Source organism: Sceloporus undulatus, chromosome 4, assembly GCF_019175285.1.
Source record: "Sceloporus undulatus isolate JIND9_A2432 ecotype Alabama chromosome 4, SceUnd_v1.1, whole genome shotgun sequence".
Taxonomy (NCBI): Eukaryota; Metazoa; Chordata; class Lepidosauria; order Squamata; family Phrynosomatidae; genus Sceloporus; species Sceloporus undulatus.
In genome coordinates, this window is record NC_056525.1 from 51,075,201 (window position 1) to 51,089,831 (window position 14,631).

The window sequence follows — 14,631 nt, forward strand, 5'->3', positions numbered from 1 at the left end:
TGTATAACTTTAAACACCCCTTCCATGCCCTGTCCTGTTACTTCTTCTCCTAAACTGAAATGCCTTGGCTGTTGCAACCATATCTCATTTGGGATTTGCACCAATCTTTAATTATTATTGGTTTCCCTTTTTTGCACCTTTTCAAATTTTACAAGATATTTTAGAGATGCAGTGACCAGAACAGTATATTCTAACTGTGGTCACACCACACATTTGTATACAGAATCATGATATTGTCAGTTTTATCCCTTTCCTGAGAATCCCGAATACAGAACCTACCTTTCTCATAGCAACTGCACACTGTTAACAGTGTTTTTAGCACAATCCTAAATCAGTCACTACAACCGTAGGACCTCGTAGTGTGCATCTAAAGAATATCCATCACTTACATCTGCTTACTTTAATTATATTTGCCATCCTAATGCCAAATGCCTCAATCTGGAGAGATTCACAGAAAGAGTGCCTAATGCCACTTTAACTGTTCCCTTGCAAAAACTCCAGCATTTTCCACTATAGGTACCCTAACATTCTCTCTCTCTTTCATTCTATCTCAAAAAAATTGGGGGAGGCTCAGAATGGCTTCGCTAATATGGCTGCAGTGGTGATGCAACCCACAATTTACCTAGACAGAGTGAGAAGAAATAAAACCTTCTCCCTTCATGCTGTTACTATGGATACTGCTTCTAGTAAGAAAAGTGTAGCATAGTGTGCCATTCACGTTACAAGTGTACCAGATTGAAATAAAACCCAGCTCCTCTCAAGCCATTCTACATCTTTTCCCATGTACACTTTTGCATAAGCCACACTTGTCACCAATTTCATGATGCCCTCCCTGAAACAGGTGGTACCACAACTAGCCCAAGCCTTAATTTTCATTGTACTACTTCATGAAACTGCAAAAGGTCTGATATGGTAACATACAAATTCATTTATGTCTCAGAGAATTTTCATGTATTTGGCAATTCAGGCTTATGTGTATAAATTGCTGGAGTGGTAGGCCATGATCCTGCAATCTTTCTGCATTGAAAATATCTCTCTGTCTGCCTGTCTCTGTGTGGGGAATTACCTCTTGCCATCTTGGTGCTGTCAGAACTGCAGAAATAATGCAGTTTGACATTACATTAACTACCATGGCTCAATATTTAGTCTTCTCTGTCAGAAAGCTCTGGTGCCATAACAAACTATAAATCCCAGGATTCATTAGGATGAAACTATGGCAGTTAGAGTGGTGTCAAACTGCATTATTTCTGCAGTGCAGATGCAGTCCCTCTATCTTAGCTTCCTAATAGAATGCTACTAGTTAATCATGTAGAAGAAATACACATTCTGTCTGACCTGATCTTATTCCCAGTTGACGCATTAAGTATTGAAACAGTTTCTAGGGGGTTGGTGTCTTTTTCACCTGCCTTGAACACCTCTGTTTTTCCTTTCAGTTTTGCTGCAGGCGCTCATCAGTTACACAATGGTCTGGGTGACTGTCACATTCCCCTGCCTGAAATCATCAGCCAAGATTTTAAGGCAACAACCCTCTCCCGCCCCACACTTTCCCCACCACTCACCGCCTCCGGCTGCTGCTGCTAGCTGGCTAAGCCTGGCCTGTCTCTTATGCAGTAATAATGCACTTGAAGGCCATGTCTAAAAAAAACCTCTCCCACACAGGTCGTGGCAGGCTAGACAAATATTAGTTCAAATGGCCCCATAAATTGTCCCCAGGGGCCAGGCCAGCAGCCATCCCTTTTCACTGTATGTAGCTAACCTTCCTTGAGGTGGAAATTAGCGGCTCTTCATATGTGTGAAGCAGAATTCCTGACAGGTCAAATGAAAAACTTTAAAAAAAAAAAAAAGCTGACTTATTCATGCACCACTGGAATGTGATAAAAGTAATGAAACAGTTACAGGATGCAGTCATGAAAAAGGCAGACGTTCCTTCTGTTAACTTATCATCCTTATCTTTTCTGAGTTTGGGAGCCAAGGAGGGTCAGGCCTGTTTAATACTTAAATGAAAGTACATCAAGGGGTATTAGGGTTCTCCAGGGAGGGCCAGGAAAAGCACCTGTCTTGAACTGAAGAAATATATTGCTGGGGAAAATTGCATGTGATGCCCCAATCTTCTCAGACACTGTCTGCAAGGGCCAAATAAAATGTCCTCTTGGCAGGGAGTCTGGACAGTGTATGGCTCAAACCCTGGTTCTGGTGTGAACAGTTTGGATGATGTCCTGCCTGTTCAGAACCAAACTTGGGGTGTATCCCCCTTATAATGAATTAAAATAACTCGCCTTTTATCCTGAATCTTTCCAGAAGATCTGGAGCCCTCTGTTGTGACACCAGTCAGCTGTTTGTAATGGCTCCTGCCCACCTCTGCCACGAGCTGCTCACTCTGAGTTCAGAACAAAGTGCCCAGCCCTGTGATTGATGCGGGGTACCATGTTCTGGCTTCAGAGCAAGTGACTCACCTGTGGGGTCAGGGGGAGTCAGGTGGCACAATGGAATATTTGTTTGAACAACTACCTGACTTCCCAGTGGGAGTGCCAAATAATGGGAGTGCCCTATTGGGGCAGCTCCAGAAGCAGAATGCTCCAAGCAGCATCCAGAGTATTCTGGCCCAGGCAGATAGGGCCACAGTTGGTATAATGGAACTTCCTGTGTAAGAATCATAGAATCATGGAATCAGAATTGGAAGAGACCACAAGGGCCATCCAGTCCAACTCCCTGCCATGCAGGAACTCTCAATCAAAATATACCTGACAGATGGCCATCCGGCCTCTGTTTAAAGACCTCCAAGGAAGGAGACTTCACCACACTTCAAGGATGTATGTTGCTGTCTTATGGTTGTCAGTCATTTTCAGAGTTTGAATACGAGTGGGATTCTAAACCTAAGTAAATATATTTTGGAGGTTAAACAAAACTAAGAAGTACAAAAACAAAACGTGCAATCCTATTTATTTCTTTGGCAGGCAATGTCATTAAAGTTAATGAGACAAACATCTGAGGGGACATGTACAAGACTACACTACACATTTTTCTGAATCAAATAGAAACAAAACTATCTGTCAATTCATATTTCCCTTCCAACTTTAGAAATCTTTATCAACAGATATTAACATTTGTTTTGTCGTATTATAGCTTTTGTTAAATGGTGTGAAAACCAGTCTTTTGGTGAAGTACAGGTTATAAGACATACAGCTTCAGATTTTTCTTTAACAATACAAAATGCAGTGGCTTTGTGGAGTCATCTGTGCAATATTTGACTGTCTGGTATACATTTAGTTCACTAGATTTCCTCCACCTATTGCAACAGGGGTGAGGTATATGTGGTCCTTTGGTTTTTGTTGGACTGCCACTTAACTTTTGCCAGTGTAGCTAATGGTGAAGAATGATGAAAGTTGTAAGCCAACAGTGAGGCCCACCTATTCCCCAGACTTGCTTTAGAAACTTGGCATACCTGAACTTTATGTAACTGTTGAGGTCACTCATTGCAGAAACAGTTTGTCTTTGTTCTGTTATTTCAGTGGTTGGGAATGTGTGAACAGCAGTTCCTAGCAGTCTTAGCCAACAGATCTAATAGTGAAGGATAATGGGAGTTCCACATAGTTCCAATCTCAGTTATATGATTCCAGCCTCTGAGCTATTTCTTTTTGCTGTTCTCCAACAAAAATTCAGAAGAGCAAACCAGCATAGGAACATAGGAAACTGCCATATAACTGAAGTTGGCCATGAGTCCATCTAGCCCAGTACTGTCAGCTCATGGCTGTGCCGGGTTTCAGGCAAAATTCTCTTCTAGCTTTATCTGGAAATGTCTGCTATTCCCTGGTAGCCCTTCCCTTCCCGCATTCCAAGTGCTAAGCCACTCAGTCCTTAGCTTCTGAAATGAGATGAGATCAGGTGTGTTCTAGGTACTATGATGCACCTGGAGCGCAAAGTTTTTGCTAGGAGCATAATCTTAAAAGAATGCCTGCCTTGATCATGTGAACTAATGTAACCCTTATGATTACTGGTTTGGCCCAGTGGGTAGGAAAACCCTAAGGAAAGGTCTGTCTTTGCTGGATGAGTTCAGAAGGAGAGAGAGAGCTGGAGTTGGAGTGGAGGTGCAGTTGTTAGGGCTAAGGAGTAGACCCATCTCACTTGGAATAAGGTAGTTGAATTTTCATTTACATACTTAGGAAAGTAGGTCTCTCATTCATAGTGTTGCTGGAAGTCAATGTTGACTTGATGGCAGTTGACAACAACAATTTTGGGGGGAGGGGAACAAAAGTGAAGATTCTTTGTAATTTAATTTCTATATTGCATTTTGCTTCTATTTATATTTTTTATTTAGGGCTTTAAGGTTGCATCAAATATTGGAGTAATACAGAGTACAGTCAAGTCCTATATTGGAACCTCATTGGATCACATCCACAGAACTTTTGAAAGGGTCCATATGTGTCAAATATAATACATAATTTATTGTATTGTTGTTAAAGATACAGTACAGTGTTACCTCGGTATCTGTGGACCTGCCATCCATGGATTTGAGCATCCACATATGACAAGCCCATGTTGTCCCCAATGGCAGTAGGTGCACATGGTTGTGCTGCCATTAGAAACTGCCCCTATTGTCCCCAGTGGTGGTGTGTGCCCTTTAGAGATGATGGGGTTTCACAAGAAGTCCTGTTGTCCCTTGTGGTGTTGTGTACACATCACCATTGGGGACAATGGGACTTGAGCATACTCGGAGTTTGGTATTCACAAGGGAAGGTGGCTGGAATGGATCCCCTATGGATACCGAGGTCCCACTGTATATATTTTGAGATTTAAAGTGCAATTGTATTTACACATGTGGGCATGTTGTTTTTTCAAGCCAGTGAATAGTTGCCTGTGACAAGACTTGGGATGTGGTTTCCAGTTTATAGTTACTACCTTATTAATGGTCAGAGCCCCTCTGCCTTTTTGGCTGTTATGTGCAATGTTTTATCAATAGCAGAAGCAGAGAAGCGTGCAGAGAAGTAGTGATGAAGAAAGCCTCTGATTCTGATATTTGTCTGTCAGACTCTGTACCTTAAACAGCAGCATATGTTTTAAAAGAAGTCAGAAATTATATTTCATGAAGAATTGCCTGTGGAAGAGCATCTATGTTGGGTTTCACACATCTTAGAGAGCTTGCAGCAATACATGTAACTACTTGACTGTATTCCACACCTTTTAGTTCTGATGGAATTGGTGTAAATCGTTCCAATTGTTCCATCCCAGTTCTCTACAATCCATCCTTAAACAAATTAATTCTGCTGCCAGCCTTCTATATCAGACACAGTGGATATAAAGATTATTAGAACATGATCTTCTGTAGAGATTCTTCTGGACACTTAATGCACATCATTTAGAAAGGCTTGAGAGTGGAACAGAGAATCCCTGACAAGGCTCATCCCCTTTTAAAAGCTCCACTGGATAGAAAACATCTGCTTTTTAAAGGACAAATATGTACACGCAGTGGAAAAATGGATAGAGCAGATAAAATTATGTAAGAAAGCACAGAAGGAACTCTGAATGTTATTAGAGTTACCAATTAAGAGTATTTTTAAAAGGGATGGTTAATTTGTCCCTTCTGCCTCTCTTTTCCATGACAAGAGTTTAAGCAAATACTTTGAAGATGTTAGCTCATAGATCTATGCCTCTGCCTTTCATTGTTGGTCCACTGGCTCATCTGAGCCAGGTGCTGTCTACTCTCAGGGCCAAAGCAGACATGATGCTAAGAACTGTGACTGGAATTCCCATCTCTCCATGTTCATTTTTTAAAGAGCTACTTGGGAGAGAAGGCAATTTGGACTGGTACTACAGAATAGGAAGATATTCACCAGAAAGATATTCATTTGCTTCCATCCCCTTGGAAACACTATTTGAAAAATTTAATGTGATCTGGAACAAGCTGCTCGGAGACTTGGCCAGGGGTCTTTCCCTTAGCCTGCTGCCTAGTATTCTTTTCACTGGTGATCCATAGGGCCAGGAGGGAAACCCTGTTCCTATACAAATGGCTTAGGCTACAGGCCCCATAATTCTTGGCCATTGGCTATACCGCCTGAAGTCCTGGTACTGGTGGGAGCAGTATCCTTGAATTCAGAGATGGTTAAACTCTTAGACAAACTAGCCATTACTGAGCATATGCCTGCTAAAGCTGCTGCCTCCCAACAGTACTTTATAGTGTTTTGGGCACTTTTCCAATCCTGCACAGAAAGCAGATAAATATCCCAGGACTATTGTGGAGCAAGGCAAATTAATGCTCCTATGCCTATGCTCTGTCATTCCTCAGGCCTGGAACACACACACAGACCCAAGTGTTGCAATTTCTGCCTGAGAATTGCTCCCACTATCTTGCAAGTGGAACAGCAAGTATTCATCCAATTACATGGGGCTCCTCAACACTTCCAGCCTCTTGTGTTTGTGTGCTTGCTGTGATGTGAAAGTTTTAAGTCTTAAATTGATGGCAGGTGGGGGCAATAATGAAGATAAATGAAGGGAGCTCTTCTCAGTAGATTAGATCTCTGTGCGGCTGATGAACATGTCTGTTGGGGCAGGCTTGAAGGGCTCAGGCTGAGTTCAACTTCTCTTCTCCCCTTTCACCTGTAGAAATTCCACTAATGCCATTTGGAGAGAGAACAGCAAGTTGTGAGCAAGCATTGTGATATATAGATGCCAGAGGGATTTGGAAGGCCTTCAGTGATGAGGGCACCTGAACACCACTTGACCAAATTCACAGATGAACTTTAATCATGTTGCTGCAGAATCTCAGCATGAGATACAGTAAGAAGTTGATGGCATTTGGCATTCACATAACAAACTGTTCACCTTTTAATCTCAGTTATCAGCACAACAACTGAGGAGAATAGGTTAATTTTTTTATTCCCATGCTGCAGAAGTGGAGACTGGGGCTGAGTTGTCTCAGGTTGAATCTACACAGGCTATGTAAATGAGTCCTTACCTCAAACCCAGTCCTTTGGAACACACGACATTCCTCTATTTCCATTGTGAAAACACTTCTTTTCAATGCCTAAGGACTTTAAGGTGATTAAAGAAAGAAAAAAACCCTCCAGTTTACTCTGCTCTTTGGAAGAAGAGATGGGTTTTTAAAAAGTGTGGTTTAACATCTGATTTGGGATTGCCAGGGAGTTGGGGGTGCGGGAAGGGTGGGGCCAAGTTGGGGGTGGTCATCTAGGTCACTTGATCATTTCCACCGTGGAACGACAGCTCCCACACTTGATCTTAGTCAAAAGGCTGAGAAGTGAAAGGCAGCTGCCATGTTTGCATTGGTATCCAGAAAAGGTGGTGTTGTCTTCCCCCCCCTCTTTTTGATGGTGTTTGTATGTCTGTATGTGCAGGTCAGCATTTCTCCTCCCACGTCTCTATCAGCTTCACTTAGTAGAAGTGCATATGGGCAATCAGAACTAAGAGAAAACAAAAGCTGTTTGATTAAGCAAATATGCAAATACGTGCATGTGTTGCAGGAATCAAAAAGGAATCCCAGCAGCTGCTGAGGTCTTGTGACCAGATATAAAACTGATACAGAAAACAAATGCACAATAGAAACACCTCTTGCACTGATGTGACTGCATAATGAGGGTCTTGTGTGGTTTGCCAAGCTGATTTCAGTTTGGATTAAAACTAGTGTGTGTTGCAGAAAAGGAGCCAAACGGGAGCAGAGATATTACAGAATGGTGTTGGGATACAACCCGGGATAGGTCCAGCCAAGACAACCAAGAGAGTTCAGGGTGTGCCATATTTGATGTAGGTACTTCCTGATTCATGGCTCAAAATGGAAATCTTGCATATCTATAATTCAGATGGGCATGTAGCAGTATGGTTTGCAAGATAAGCAGACACTGAATAGCTAAACTTCCAGAAATCACAAGATGCCTGTTGTCAGCCTGATTTGGCTAGCTCCTTTGCCAATACAGCAACCGAGAAAATTAGAGTAGGGATGGGAGTATAGCTCTCACTGCTACTTTTCCAGTCATCCCCCCAGGAGCTCTTGTGTCCCCCTTTAAAACTGGGATGATTTTCCACTCTCAAATAGACCAAAGTGCCCCCAAACTGACAATATCAGTGGCATGCGTAGTTTACCTTGCTCACCTCTTCAGATCCTCCCAAAGCTGTGAAAGCACTTCCTTGCATGAAAAAAACAACTGAAAATGACAATGGAGTTTATCAGACAAGGGGAAGTGGAAATATAATCTGATGGCAATCTGAACGCAATCATGGGGTTTAACATTATTGTGTGATAATCCACTACACACAAATTCGAGCAATGGAAAGTCAGTCCGAATGCAATCATGTGGTTTCACGTTATTGCGTGATAAACTACCACACACAAATTCGGGCAATGACATGCTATTTTCAGGCAATGGGCTGGGGGATGTGTAGTATGAAAAGAAACTTTCCCAACCTTTGATTTATAGAAATGTGGAATGAGTTCCTTGTTCTCATCATGACAAGGCCAAGCAAGGTGTAGCCTTCATCATTAATTAGACTGATGGAATTTGCTGTCCAGCAACATCTGGAGAGCCAACTATAAAGGAAGTTGTAGTTGGGCTAATTTTGTACTGTTTTTTAATGTTGCGAAGCCACTCTGAGCTCTAGGAAAAGAGCAGGATACTAATAATAATAATAATAATAATAATAATAATAATAATAATAATGCATGAGCTAAGAGATTGAACAAGGTGGCCAAGAGGCTGAATAGGGAAAGGCAGTCCCAGTCTTTGGACAATTGCACTGTTACTCCTTCCCTCTGTTTCAAGCTTGGGGAACATGCGGGTTTCCAGATGTCTTTGCACTCCCATCAACTGTAGTCAGTCTGGCCAATTATGATGATGGAAGTCCATTCTAGTCCAGAAAGTGTAGACATTTTCACACTAAATCCCTGGCAAATTAACAAGAGGTAGTTTGAAGCCATGTTCCAGCTCACTTCTTTCCTGTCTAGGCTTGGAGCCCATTTTAAAGGTGGTGGCCACAGCACAAGAAACCATGGGGAATACTGAACCCTTGTTGCAAACAATGGAATGGACATTTGGCTCTCAGCCTCAATTTGCATAGGTGTTTAATTTAACAAGATCCGTAGTAGTGACATCTCTTGACTCTGTGATGAGGCAATTAACTTTTCCATGGATTCCTGCAGGCATATGATTGATAAGAAAGTTTATATTTCAGACAGAAAATACTATACCCATTTTGCTTGGGAGTCTCACTTCATTCAATGTAGTGTTTGGAACTTATTTCTGAATATGAATGTATAGGTTTGTGCTGTAAGGCTTCTTAAATAGTGACTCCAAAATCAACAGGGTTTTTTCCCCTTCAAAATCTTTGTTAAACATAAATAAAAGTGGGTGTTCCTAAATAATATAGAAGAGGTACTGGATGTTCCTCCAAATCGAGATAAAGCACGAAATATCTGAGCAAAAACACTTAATGATGGAGTACATATTGGGAAGAGAACAAAAACATTGAACACAGTAATCCAACCAATACTTGGGCAATAGATGTTACTTCAGCTTGAATCAGAAGGGAATCCATTTCTATGAGTCATAGAATAACAAATCCAAAGTAGAGACAGAGTGGAAACCACAGTCTAGAAATGATATCTCTTTCCTTGTTTTGGTCAAAATTATTCCAGGGTTCATACAATCCCAAGAAGGTCAGCAATATTTTCCCAGATCTCTTCAGTAGTTACTGGGCCAAGAACAGTTTCAGATCATGTACATGGATGCATGACATTGTTTTAGGGTCTCTCCTATCATTTCCTAGAATGATGTGGTCACCTCTGGTGGCAAATGTTTGAAGATGGCAGCAAGCTGTTGGCAGAGGGAGCTGTGCAGGATGTAGCTGTTCTATATCTCCTAAACTGGCCTATAGCCTTCAGGTGTGATGGTAGATTGTGCCCCAATCACTAGTGCTGAAGAAAGATTCATTATTAATTTTACCTACTTGGAGGTACATTTTTGCAAAACAATGAAAACAAATAACACATTGGATTAAAATAACAATGATGAGCAATTGAAGCAATCTAAAAATCTTACTACCATGTAGGCAATGACAAAATAATAAATGAAATGATACAAAAATGAATAAATTAAACAGATCAAGCAAAGGGAAAAATATGTAAGACCCTACATTAAGTGAATGTAAAGGTGCCTATAACAGATTGAAATATACCCAAATCCACAAAAAAAGTGATACCTTTCTTGGTCAACCAAAATGTACCTATGCTATTACCTGCCCTCAGGTTGGCCCTGACTCATGGTGACTCTGTGAAGGAGATATCTCCAAGACCTGCTATCCTCCACTCCCCTGCTTAGGTCCTGTATATACAGACCCAAGACTTCCCTGCCTGAGTCCATCCATTCGACATGTGGTCTTCTTCTATTTTTACTGCCTTCTAACATCCCTAGTATTATACTTTTTTCTAGTGAGTTATGACTTCTCATGATGTGGCCAGAGTACCACATTTATTTTTTTAATTCCCGCCTTTCTCCCAATATAGGGACTCAAGGTAGCGTCTTGGCTTCCAGAGAGAGTTCCAGTTTAATCTGTTCAAGGACCTATTTGTTCGTACTTTTGGCTGTCCATAGTATCCTCAGCACTCTTCTCCAGCAACACATCTCAAACAAGTTAATTTTCTTTCTGCTGGCATTCTTCACTGTCCAGCTCTCACATCCATACAAGGTGATGGGGGGGGGGGTATAATGGCTTGGGCAATTCTAACTTTAGTTCTTGGCTGTATATCTTTACATGTCAGGACATTGATTCCCAAACTTTGGTCTTCCAGGTACAGTAATTTTTGACTTCAAGTCCCAGATGCCTCAGCTAGCTTGGCCAACAGTCAGGATTTCAGGGAATTGAAGTCCAAAACATCTGGAGGACCAAAGTTTGGGAACCACTGCTTTAGGATCTTTTCTGGTTCTTTACAGTACCTATACAGTACCAAAACGTTTTTCCTGATGTAGCAGAACACTGAATTCTTGAGAAATTCTGTGTTCTCTGCCTAAGAAAGGAGCCTGTGCTTTCACAGAGGACAGAGACCACCTGAATCCCAAGGGAAATTACAGTATTGCTGCTAATGGAGTTTCAATTTTACTGTCCTTTGTCTCAGACTCTATGTGGCCAAGAAGGGAAGAGGCCTTTCCAGACTACAACAGAAACGACAACAGAAACAACATCTGATACAAAATGTAGGCCTGTGACTCTAACATCATCACTTTTCTTTTCCTCTATGGTTTTAAAAAATTGTTTGCTTGATGAAGAAACCAGTGGAACTTTGAAATCTTGCACAATGTATTTTACGCATTTTAGTTTGCCAACCAAGGTACACTTGGATCTCTGTATCCACGGATTCTTCATTAGCAAAGTAACTCTTAAAAAGAGAATATATGTCTCCTAGGACCATTGAGGACAAGACATTCTACCTCATGCTGCAGTCTGGATTTTTTATTCAGACGATCACAATAGCTATCATAGCACCTGGTGCCCTGAAGGCACAGTGAGGGCAAGGGCAAATTCTCTCATTCCATCATCGTTTTATCACACTGCAATGAGAAGACTCTTACAAACACATTGGCGGGGTACATACCGCCACTTTGCGGCGCTTTGCCGCCGCCGGTAGGTCCGCGGGGGAGCCGGAGCCTCCACACGGCGCGACTCCCGCGCGGACCGAAAAAGAAGCTCCAAAATGGAGCTTCTTTTTCCGTCGCATTTGCGACATAGCGAGGCGCCAGGGGCGCACTCGCTATGTCACAAAGGATGCGACGCATACGGACGCTCAGCGTCCGATACGCAAAGATGGCGCCGGCCATGTAGAAGGGCTGGCGCCATCTTGTACAGACGGAGTCCGTACTAGGCCCAGGGGCGTCTATAAGAGACGCCCCTTTTTAAAAATGGGACGTCCTCCGGACGTCCCAAATGGCGGTGCAGAAAGCCCCATAGTGTACTTAGAGGTCCTTTCTATGTGTTCAGTGTAGTTTATTCCCAAGGAAGTGTACATAGGACAGACTGCACTTGATAGTACACTTCTGATAGACCATTCTTGATGGAGCTCGACTACTCTGTAGCCTCAGGGTTACTAGTCAAATTTTGTCTGATCATGGCGGCGGGGGGCGGGGGTGTTCAATCCTCCTACCCAAGTCACAGGGTGGGCACAAGCCTCCCTCCCCATTCCAGGCTTCATGGCTTCAAGCAGCAAAGTGCCATGGGCCAGCCCGATGGCCTACATCAAACCTTTGTTGCACTAAGTTTTGAAGACCACAATGTATTTCTTGGAAGGGCAGCACGTTTGTTGACAATGTTGCTCAGAAGCAACATAAATTTGTGTCATTATACTATATCTAAATCATACTGGAAGACTGTGTGGGATACCAGCAAAGCTTTTGTTCAAGGATTCCTTTATTCAGTTATCAGCTTTTCCAAATAAAAAGCAAAATAAGAACAAGCAATAGCTGGTACAAGAGATAAAGGTTTTAAAGTTAATATGTGAGAACCAATTTAATTCCAGACTCTTAAATTAATTAGACCTTTCCAGAAGGCAGCTGGGCTTGAGGAACACTCCTGAAGCTGTGAAAGCTTAAGTGTTGCCAAAAAACTTTTGAACAAGGAAAGAAAACTGATAAATGGTTGGCAATGTTATGCAGCTAAGGAAGCTACAATTACTAACACATTCTATGACTGTTTTTATTCTATGGTTACCAAATGAAGAGCTGATGAATCAATTTTTAATGAGACACTATTATCACTCACAGAGCTTAGAAAAGTTACCCTTTGGATTACAGGGTTGTTGTTGTTATTATTATTATTATAAAATATAATTATTTTTATTTTTATAAAAAGACAAATGAGTAAAATGGAATGAAGATAGAGAAAAACTGGGACATTTTAAAAGAAGTGGAAAAAATAATGTCTCTGTCAAATCAGACAGCTGGAGGGTATGAAGAATGGGATCAGATCTTGGGGGTATATATGTATTCTTTATTCAGACTCAAATTCAAGCACAAGATTCCCAATCCTATGAAAACTTTTTTTTCTACTGAAAAAAAGGAAAATTAAAAAAGGAAAGGAAAAATCAGAATAATTCAAGAAATTAAGAGACAGACAGAAAGGAGGCAAGGACAGGAAAATAAGAGAAGGAAAGAAAAGGTTTTCTTCTTTAGGATAACTGAATTTGTTGTGGTTGAATTCAAAGTTATACATCTGAGGAAGTAAACTTTAATCTGTGAAAGCTCATGCTGCCAACTTCTTTCAGTTAGTCTCAAAGGAACTACAATATCTCTCTTCATTACTGAATTTGTTGTTCTGTGTTTTTAAAGTTATTTCTGACAACTTTCAGAATATGGATATTAAAAACACTGCTCAATTCTGTTTCCCACAGATATATATCCCATACTGAATTCTAGCCAAATGTTTTCTCAGCAGATTCTTTCAATTTATTTGCTGACTGTAATACAGGTGGAAATTTTGAATTAGAATGGAAAAAGATGCCTGGAAGTGCCATAGATGAGGTTGACTGGTACAATATATTTTAGCACAGGCACTGTAAAGTTGAAGGCTTTCATGGCCAGCATCCATAGTATTTTGTGGGTTTTTCAGGCTAGAAACTCTGCTAGAACATGGCCACATAGCCCGAAAAACCCACAAAATACAATTCTACTACTGTTTGTGTCAGTAGGAGGGAAGAGCCTGTGTTATGGAAGTATCTTGTTATTAGTTGTCACCATTGAGTCAACCCCAACTCATGGAGACCCTGTGGATGAGATATCTCCAAAAAACCCTATTCTCCACTGCTCTGCTTGGATCTTGCAAATTCAGGACTGTGACCTCTTTGATTGAGTTGCTCCATCTGGCATGTGATCTTCCTCTCTTTTTACTACCATCTACCTTTCCTTGCAATATTGTCTTTTCTAATGTGTCATGCCTTCTCATGATGTGGCCAAAGTACAGCAGCCTCAGTTTGATCATCTTGGCTTCCAAAGAGATTTCAGGCTTGATCTGTTCAAAGCCCACTTTGTTTGTCTTTTTGGTGGTCCATGATATTCTCAGCACTCTTCTCCAGCACTGCTTCTCAAGTGCACATTTCTTATCAGCTTTCTTCACTGTCCAGTTTTCTCATCCATACATGGTGATGGGGAATGCAATGGATTCGATGATTCTAATTTTAGTGTTCAGTGGTATATCTTTACTCTTTAGGATCTTGTCTAGTTCCTTCATAGCTGCCCTTCCTATTCGTATTCTTATTCTGATTTCTTGACTGCGGCCTCCATTTTGATCTATGTTTGATCCTAAGTAAGGGAACTCTTGAACAATTTCGATTTCCTCATTGTCTAGGTGGAATTTATATATTTCTTCCATCATCATTATTTTTGTTTTATGTTTGGCATTAAACCTGCCTTTGCACATTTATCTTTAGCTTTCCTTAGTAATTTTCCCAAGTCTGTGATGTTTTCTGCTAGTAGTAGGGTGTCATCCACAAATCTTAGATTGTTGATGTTCCTTCTTCAAAGTCTAAACCTGCTCTTCTTATGATATTTTCTGCATACAAGTTGAACAAGTGATAAAATGCACCCTTGCCTGACCTCCTTGTCAATTGGGAACCATTCTGTTTCTCTGTGTTCTGTTCTAACACTA

General features: G+C 41.2%; 1 protein-coding gene across 1 annotated transcript in view; it reads right to left on the reverse strand.

Annotated features, from left to right (window-relative positions):
• Positions 1-9,799: 9,799 nt before the first annotated feature.
• Positions 9,800-14,631, reverse strand: part of WNT2B (Wnt family member 2B) — a 76,882-nt gene continuing 72,050 nt past the window's right edge. Inside the window, exon 6 of the transcript XR_006103781.1 lies at positions 9,800-9,916. The gene's annotated coding sequence lies outside the window, so the exon portion shown is untranslated. The remainder of the gene's footprint in view (positions 9,917-14,631) is intronic.